The sequence below is a fragment of the Acyrthosiphon pisum genome, chromosome X, assembly GCF_005508785.2.
Source record: "Acyrthosiphon pisum isolate AL4f chromosome X, pea_aphid_22Mar2018_4r6ur, whole genome shotgun sequence".
NCBI lineage: Eukaryota > Metazoa > Arthropoda > Insecta > Hemiptera > Aphididae > Acyrthosiphon > Acyrthosiphon pisum.
In genome coordinates this window covers 132,129,029-132,138,267 of record NC_042493.1, presented here as the reverse complement: position 1 = coordinate 132,138,267, position 9,239 = coordinate 132,129,029, and the positions used below count along the sequence as shown (strand labels likewise).

The 9,239-nt window shown below is 28.4% G+C and overlaps 2 long non-coding RNA genes across 3 annotated transcripts; one reads left to right on the top strand and one right to left on the bottom strand.

Annotated features, from left to right (window-relative positions):
- Window positions 1–33: 33 nt before the first annotated feature.
- LOC107883981 lies at window positions 34–2,035 on the bottom strand. Its single transcript, XR_003840301.1, has 4 exons — window positions 1,843–2,035; window positions 1,655–1,760; window positions 793–875; window positions 34–383 (listed from the first exon to the last, which is right to left on the bottom strand). It is a non-coding gene; the product is annotated as an uncharacterized LOC107883981 (long non-coding RNA).
- Window positions 2,036–2,051: 16 nt separating this feature from the next.
- LOC103309684 lies at window positions 2,052–8,971 on the top strand. 2 transcript variants are annotated; one of them, XR_003840299.1, is made up of 6 exons: window positions 2,052–3,392; window positions 4,262–4,392; window positions 5,530–6,072; window positions 6,315–6,529; window positions 7,284–7,452; window positions 7,542–8,971. It is a non-coding gene; the product is annotated as an uncharacterized LOC103309684 (long non-coding RNA). The 2 variants fall into 2 exon arrangements; XR_003840300.1 differs by having other exon boundaries at window positions 5,530–6,076.
- Window positions 8,972–9,239: the final 268 nt, after the last annotated feature.

Below are 9,239 nucleotides of genomic sequence, written 5' to 3'. Positions count from 1 at the left end.
GATCAATGTGCAACAATGGAATTACAACAAGCTTAGTAGAGCAAATAAAATATAGTTAGACAAACATTTATAAACACATTTTATTTTGGGCAAGTTCCATATTAGATTAAGGAATGTAACCCGCATATCATGTATCCATCATGTATAGGTACATATTAGCATGGTTTTTGACGGGTCATGATTTTATATAATATGGTTAATTGTTTATTACAAAATAATAATATAAAATCAATTATCAAATAATTTTAAATTTTCTACCGTATCGTTTTCATTTAATTCTCCTGCGAGTTCTCCTGTATTTGGCTGAACTGGTAAAACTGGTGGTAATGGTCTACTCTCTTTAGGTTCCTTCAAAAATTCATGAGTAATATTTGAACTTTCACCTGTAATATGTGCAAACACCAATTAAATACTAAAATAATTGTCAATTTGTTTTTAATGAAACACTTTAAGAGGACTCCAGACCCGCATGTGTTGTCTGTGTCTTGCAAACGCGTAACATACCAAATGTACTCTTAGAAATTCAAGTTTTATGGCGTTAGCTCAAAAATTAGAGTGAATCGACCTATTATGAAACTTGATAGTAAGAACATTATCTATGATAATTCAATTTATAAGTGAGTTATAGAGTGTATAATAAATGTAAATTAAAAATGCTCATAACTCTCTTAAAACTGAATTATTGTAAACAAAACGCATTTGTAAGACTGAGACAATACATGCGGGTGTGGCGTCCTCTTGAATATTATACATTGATAAATCGAATAAAAAATTATGAAACCATTAACTCACTTTGTCAAGCTTTAATTTTTTTTTCTTTTACACCAGATTCAGTTGATAAGATTGTGTCATAATTTGCAAGGTTGCAAGATGTACTGAAACAAAATATAAATATAATATATTAAAAACTAAGACTACCATTATTATATCTACATTAGCTTAGCGTTTTTTATTTTTTTATCATACTCTCCAAAAATATTAAATGTTATGGATGAATCCATTCTTTCTTTTTGCTTTCACTTCTACTAAGTTTTAGTTTTTTTCTCTTGTATATTTTTGCCTTATATGACCTACTACATTTTTTATATTCTCATAGAAGCTAGATATCTTTTTAATAATTCATATAAAATATTTAACTTTAGTTCAATCTTTTTATTCTTATGGTATATCTCTTTGGGAAGGAACTTTTAATAATCATTTAAATAAATTAAGTATTACTATAAATTGTATCATACAATTTTTATTAAATCTACCTATTCTAACTAGTACAGCAATAATATTCAAAGAACTAAATGTGAAAAATATTAAATTTATTCATAATATCTCTGTTTTAATCCAGTTATATAAATATAAATATTTAATTCCTATTTTCGATCATGAACACAAAATTAGATTTAAACCCCGATTTAAACAAAATATTAATATACATTTACCAAATTGCGTAAAAGTTTATGGACATAATAGTGTATTGTATATAGGTCTGAAATTACGTTAAACTTTTAATATTAATATAAATAATTTTAGTAATTTAATTAATTTTAAGATAGGTACACATTACATTTTTAAATTTAAATTGTGCTTAAAGATAATGTATTTTTTTGTCATTTTATAATATTTTCTAAAATGATAAATTATTATTACTATTATTACATACTTGGTATCAGATGTTTCTATCCCGACTGCTGTAATGTCATCATTGAACTATTGGAACTAGAACTCCATGACCAACTCCATCCGGTTACTTAACCAGTGATTAAGTCCTAAAAAAATGTATGGTTAAGCATTAATCGTTCTTTAAAAACAATGTTGGGGGCTATGCCCCAACAATTTCAGTACTTGTACTTATGTTATCTACCGCACGTCCGTTGGACAAGACACCTATTTTCATTTGTAGATAGCAATATAGCATATTAACCTAACATGGATTTATGGTAGATGCAATACTTATGGTAGATGGCATATTGGACGAGTGCACACCATTTCATTTATTTGTCTATATAATATTCAATATAGATCTGTGTATGCCTTGGACGGCCGCTGTACAAGTAAACAAATTACGTTTATCTCTTTTTCTCATTGGATATCAAAATGTTATAAATATTATTTACTGGATAAAGTTATAATACGTCTTATTCACATGGTCCGTATACCTGCACACCACGTATTTTGTTGAGGGGGGTACACTCATTAATATAAACTTAGGAGGCGGGTACATGTCGTGTACCGTCCACTACACCGATGCCGATAACGTACTTAGCAATCGCAGATGCGTAAAATGTAATTAGTAATGAATGACGTAAATCAAACACCCGTATACGGTACACGCGAAGTCAAATGGCGTATGGACAGGCGGCGTCCGCACGTCTTCTCAAACGAGAGTAACGATCGAAAGCACACGCGACCAACGACGACAAATGACGCGTCGTCGAACTCACACCAGCTTAACGCAGAACGCCACTGCCCGTCCGTATCCCGAAGCAACAGTTGTGTTCACTGTTCAGCGCCTTTAATTATTATCGTCACACAGTATGGTATCACTCATCAGGCACTTGTTATCATATATGGTGTCTCACCACAATACTCCCTCTCTGCGGCCACACTGCTGCGGATGGCGACGGCGACCCGTGTCCGTCATAATATCCCGGCGTCTTCACCACGGTTGTAGATATAATAATATCTTAAACTGTGGTCTTCACTGACGTCGCGGCGTCCCGGGCCCACAGATCTATAAACATACGTTGTACACATATAATAATATGTCTATATATCTGTGGCCGGGCCCTGATTCAGCGGCATCGAGATAAACGATACTATTTTTTTTTTTTATAGTTTGTTGTAAATTGTTTATCTATCTCGATATCATGTTCAGCGGTAACAAACGAGTACGAACGCGTTATCTCGCGCGTATACGCGACGTTCCGTGGCCCGTCTACATTCTCGTATAAATTGTGCTCGCACGAAAACCCGTCTTCTATTTTTTTTTTGTTTACGAAAACAAACGAGTGCGACGACCCGGTGCTCTCAGAAATCGCGTCGTTTTCCGCGCTTCATTAAGTGTCGGTTCGTCGGCCTTTTCTTCGTGTGTTTTACGTACGTAGTCGACGTTCCATTAATCGTTTTCGTACTTGAGCGTACTTGAGGATGTGCTGGAGTTTGGCGCCCGCGTACCTAGACTGCCGAGTTCTCCCGGTCTAACCGCAGAACGCTCAAATGACGTCGTCGTGCCCTTTTATTTGGTGTGTTGTCAAACACCTTTATTGTGGTCGTGAGTTTCCGTCGCGCTCCACGCACGCGCAAAGTCTACACCACCGCCGTCCACCATTCCAATCGTCACCAGCCAGTAGTGCTATCAATTTCCAGCGTCGTCGTCCGTGTCTCACCAAATCGACCAGGTCGTACTTCTCATTTACTTTTATTTGTGCAATGTTATGGGTACACATTGTTATCCATATTATTGTTGTTTAGTTTAGTAACTTAAGTAGTTTAGTGGTTCGAACCCTCTCTCATTTTGATTGCAAACATAATATACATTTTTCTTTTGTTTACCTAATCATATTTTAAGTTACAAATTATTTTCTATACACATTATATAAACTCTCTACCTTTTCTATTTTCTTCATACAGTCCACTTGCAAAAAGGTTTCAAACACACTGAAAATTGGGGCTCGGATTTATATGTAAATACATATTTTCTCTGTGACATGATAAACTAATTTTGGCAAGTGATAAATTTGTTTCGCAAGATTTTTGATAAAACGAGCTATACCTATTTGATTTTACATATTTTTACATATGTCATAATTATTCAATTTTTTCTCACATATTTAGATTACCTAAATATGCATTTTTTTATTGCATTTTATTTTATTATTAATTATTATTAAGATTTTACGACAATATCGGAGATCTTTTGGATTCGAAAATTTAAAAATGAATGTTCATACATTTTCGTGATCAATATAATTTAAATTAGATAAATATACATTTTTTATTGTATTATTAATTATTATTGTTATTATTATTTTTTTTTTTTGATAATACATATTTTGAATTATTTAGCACATCTTTATTAACTTTATATTTTTATTGTATAAATACATACTTTGGTTATATAAATCCGAGCCCTACTGATAATACATAGGTACACATAATATTTCTAAACCTAATTAGTTTGGTTTTAATGTAATTAAGTAGTATTTTTGAATTTATAATACCTATCATGTTTTTACTATAATTCTAAGTAGATATATTTCTGTTACAGTTAATTTTAAACAGATATGGTCCAAGGAAATGGATATTGAAACTTCTGCTACTGAAAATGAATATGTAAAGCATGTGTGTCGAAAAAAACGTATAATATGAGTTCATATCCAGATGACAGCTATATTTAAGGTATTATTTTTATAATTAGAAAGCCTTTTGATTAAAAAATTACTCTGCTAATATTAGAACTTAGGTTTCATAGTATTCTTTCGATTTTAGAATATTTGATTAAGTTGAAAATAGGTAGTATACCGGATAATAAATTCTCATTATAGTCATTACTAATAGAAATCATAACATATTTTATATAATACATTTTGTATTAATTTAAATAAATACAATTAAAATTACTATAATATTATTGAATATTTAAATTGTTATTAAATGTTTTCTATTTGTATGTACATGTATTAATTGAGATTCGATAAAAAAAATACAGTAGAGGGGTCCATCCTCAGTCTTACAATTAATATAGAATATATTAATACCTTTATATATTTTACTCATTGAGATTATATTTTTGAAGTTAAGTTATCATTACCAAATAATTATAAAAAAATAATAAAATTTGTGTTTTGTCAGAGGCTATTTTTAATACTTAAGAAATGCCATAAATATTTAATTTTATAATTTTTTTTAAAATCAAAATATTTAAATGTTATAATTTGTTAACATGGTAATTTCAACAATGTAATCACAATGAGTGAAATACTGAGAGTTCTTAACCCTATTACTCGTGTGTTAGATGAAGAAATTAAATTTTACCGATATGTTATGTTATTAGTGTAATGACATAATGAAGGGTTAAGAATAAAAATTATTTAGTAACTTGTTATTACTTATTACGTTTAATAGTTAATGGATAAATGGTTCTATGAAAAAACTAAGAGACCTCCTCATATAACATCAGATTATTCTTCGGAGTTATCTTGTTTAACATTTTCTTTAGTTTTTACAAATATAAGTTCCTATTATAAAATAATATACTTATAAATATATATTAGATAATACATTATTATTAGTTACTAACTATGAACCTCTATAATTTTACTTCATATTATTTTTAATCTAAATACATTTTATTACTTAATTTTTTAATGATCTTTAAAATAAAATGTACAATTTAATTTTGTTTATAATATTTGTTTTACACACTTATTTAAACCAATAGATTTTATTATGCATTTACTAGTAAATTATTTAACTTTATTCTATAACATTTATTAAATATTGATGTTATTAAAAATCTGGTATTATATTTTCCAGCTATTTAACTGGCGATCAAGTATCTAGTGAAAGTTCAATCGAGGCATATGTAAGGTGTTTACGCTGTGGATGTCACTGTATAGAATTAGATTGTTGGAATAGACCAGACGGACTGCCAATAATATACCATGGGCATACATTAACCAGTCGTATACAATTTTTAGATGTCTTAAAAACGATTAAAGAACATGCTTTAATTGCTTCGCCATAAGGAAAATATTATTATACAGGCATTTATTAATCAATTAATAATAACTAAAATTTTAGGTATCCAGCTATTTTGTCAATAGAAGACAACTGTTAAATACCACAACAGCGAAATATGACATCAACTATGATTGAAGTATTAGGGGTCAATCGTTACAGAACACACATCTACTAACGGAGTTCAACTCTGAAAGTCGCAAACTACAAGAAGAAAAATGAAACTACCACATGACGAACTGGAACCCTTGACAAGATAACCCAATTATAACAGAAATGCTCCGAAGAAAAACCTTGATTGCCCGCAAGCAACATTTTGGAGTAGACAGTGCTACCTTGGTAGGTAATGTACAAAAAATAAATGTTAAAACCAAATGTGTCTCAAATGTAAAATACAGGTCGAAAATTATGCTCAAGCATAATAACTGTTTTATTTTTTTGTAACCAATAGCAACCTCGTAAAAACAAGAATAAATTATTATTTAGCTTATATTTTACCGGATGCATCGATTGTAAAAATATTATATACCTATTTTATGTTTAATATTTTTGTTTATTTGCATATATATTTTTTTTTTTAGTTAAGGACATTGATTTAAGAACCACAAAATAAAATGGAATACTTTATCTAGAAGAAGATCTGCTGGAAAAATAATGGAGACCTCATTTTTTTGTATTTTCTGGTAACAAGCTTTATTCTACAGACCTATGTAAATCAGATATTGGTAATAAAGATGAAGCAGATGGAAGATAGTTGGAAATTAGTAATCTATCTAGTGAAAATCGATTAAGAGAAGTTAGTTGAATTTATTACATAATTATATATTATGAATATTGAGGACATTGTAAAATATTGGACAGTATGTTTATTTTCGGGATAATTATCATAATAGTTTAGACCCTAAATCATTCTTATAAATGCGGGATTGTGTATATTATACATAAATCCCTTTACGTTTTAGATTCTAAGCAGAGCAGTCAACTTTTTTTTTTTAATTTTATTATTTTCGCATTACCTATCCAAATTAAATTTATTTGTAAAACTGATGATTTAATTTTAACAATATATGTTTATCAAACAAGAACTTGTTCCGTACGGTGTTAATAGCTAAATTATTATGGATTCGCATGCAATGTCATTAGTTTGTTTAGGTTATATACAATATATTTTTCGGACAAATTAAAGTTTAAAGTACACATTCAAGTACAATATATATATTTCTTAAGTAGTTTTTATTTCGTTCATTTAAAATTACATAAAATCTAATAATATTAGTGTAGGGACTGAAAATGAACTAGGCTTTACTAGTGAAAAATCTATGTATATAATATTCATTATTTTTTGATTTTTCCCGTTGGAGATAATGTGTATAATAGTACAATGCCCATTTTATAATGATATTTATTCAGTTTATAAATTTGTTTTTTCTGCATCATATAATCCTCAAATTATATTATATTTATAATGTAGGTACTATACAATTATTTGTATGATACAATTAGTTTCTATTAAAACATAGTTTAAAATTTTAAATATATACATTTTATAGGGTATACCTAATGATGAATTACATTTTGGAGAATACTGGTTTCAAGGAAAATTAGCTCGTGATAGAAATGAAGCTGAAGAACTATTGAAACAGTATCCGCATTTTGGAGTCTGTAAATTTCTTGTAAGACAAAGTGATACATCATTGGCCATTATTCTCTATCATTCAGGTACAAAGAGTAAATCGTTATTTTAACCATAGAATAGATTAAATTCCATTAACCATTAATTATTAATTTATCTATTTGTAAATTTTTAGGCATCAAGGTAAAGTAAACCACTGCAGAATATATTCAAAGCATGATAGAGGTCAAATAATTTATTATTTGATAGATGGTGCTGCATTTGACAGTTTATATAGTTTGAAAACTTATTATCGTACGTACCCATTACGTATACAAGTAAACTGCTGTAAGTTTAAAATTTCACGTTCAAGTTTAAATACATCATATTATAATCATCTCATAAACCAGCATTTCCCAACCTTTTTCCCTCACGGCCCACTACCTATGGATGCCTCACGGCACACCAATGTGCCACGAAATGTTAAATTTTGATAATAAGTTAAAATATATTGAAGTAAAACCAGTTCCAAATTTCTCACGAGGACTAGATTTGTATAATACAATTGTAAATAATTGTAATGGAATGTCTCTATTTTTCCATATCAATAAATTAAAATATTACTTTACATGAGTTTTCCTAGCCTAAATAAACACACCATTTAAAATTATTTGCTAGAAATTTACTAATTTCCTACTTTTTTGGTATTAAAGAGATAAAGCCTAATATCCTAATATCTTAATATTATATATCAAACATATACAGTATAAGCCAGTGTCAAGTGTGCAACAACTAAAAATGATTATGACTATTGGGCCGTGAGGGAAAAAGGTCGGGAAATGCTGGTTTATGAGATGATTATAATATGATGTATTTAAACTTGAACGTGAATTTTTAAATTTACAGCAGTTTACTTATTGTAAATTGTTCTAATAGAATGTGTTAGATTCATGGTTAAAAACTATATTTTTTGTATTTATCACTGATATATTATCTACGTTGTTACAATAAGAAATGCGTCTTTATCATTAAAATGTAATAACAAAAGTTTTATTTTTTTAACTATTGTCTTAAATTATAATAATTTCTATATATTTTTACATTTATGTAGATAGAAATTTATGTAGCTTATGGTCCAACAACTATAATTTGTGTAAATAAATAAGTGCTATATATTTTTTATGTATAACATCAAATATCAAAGAAAGTCAAGTACTGTAAAATGTATCAAACCCGTTTGGGTAAATTGTAACTGTGTTATCTTTGTATTAAGTTTAAATTATTTATTGTAATTTTATTAACCTAAGTCATATGCATTTGATAATTGTTTAATATTTTTAGGTATCTATATCTAATAATTCCAAGAAATTATATTAGAACCTCTAACAGAGGTTACACCAGAGAGCAAATAATACATTTTTCTCATGAAGTAATCTCATATATTTAATGTTTTGTTATTACTATATAAAAACAGTTGGTTAAAAAAAAAATGTTGTGTTATAAATAAACAGGAGTTATTATAAAGGTTAACTTTTTGTGTGTTACAATTTACCCTACCTTGTGTTTACTGGGCATTTTTTTAACCTTTGTAATAATAATGTATTAAATCGTATATTTTTAAGGCATTTCTCTTGTTTTTTATTGCATTTAAATCATTTATAACTTAATTTAACGTTTATTAAACCATTCCGTCCATTTGACAATATATCCACGTCTAGCCAGCGAGTAGGCATTTAATATTATTTATTACCTAAAATATAGTACGCAATCAAAAAAAATAATATTAATATAATGTACACAATAGTAAAATATTATATTATTGTTGGGTTAATAGGCTGATAAATAAGGGTACAGTTTTGTACCTTTAATTATAAGTGAATATTTTACTTGATTT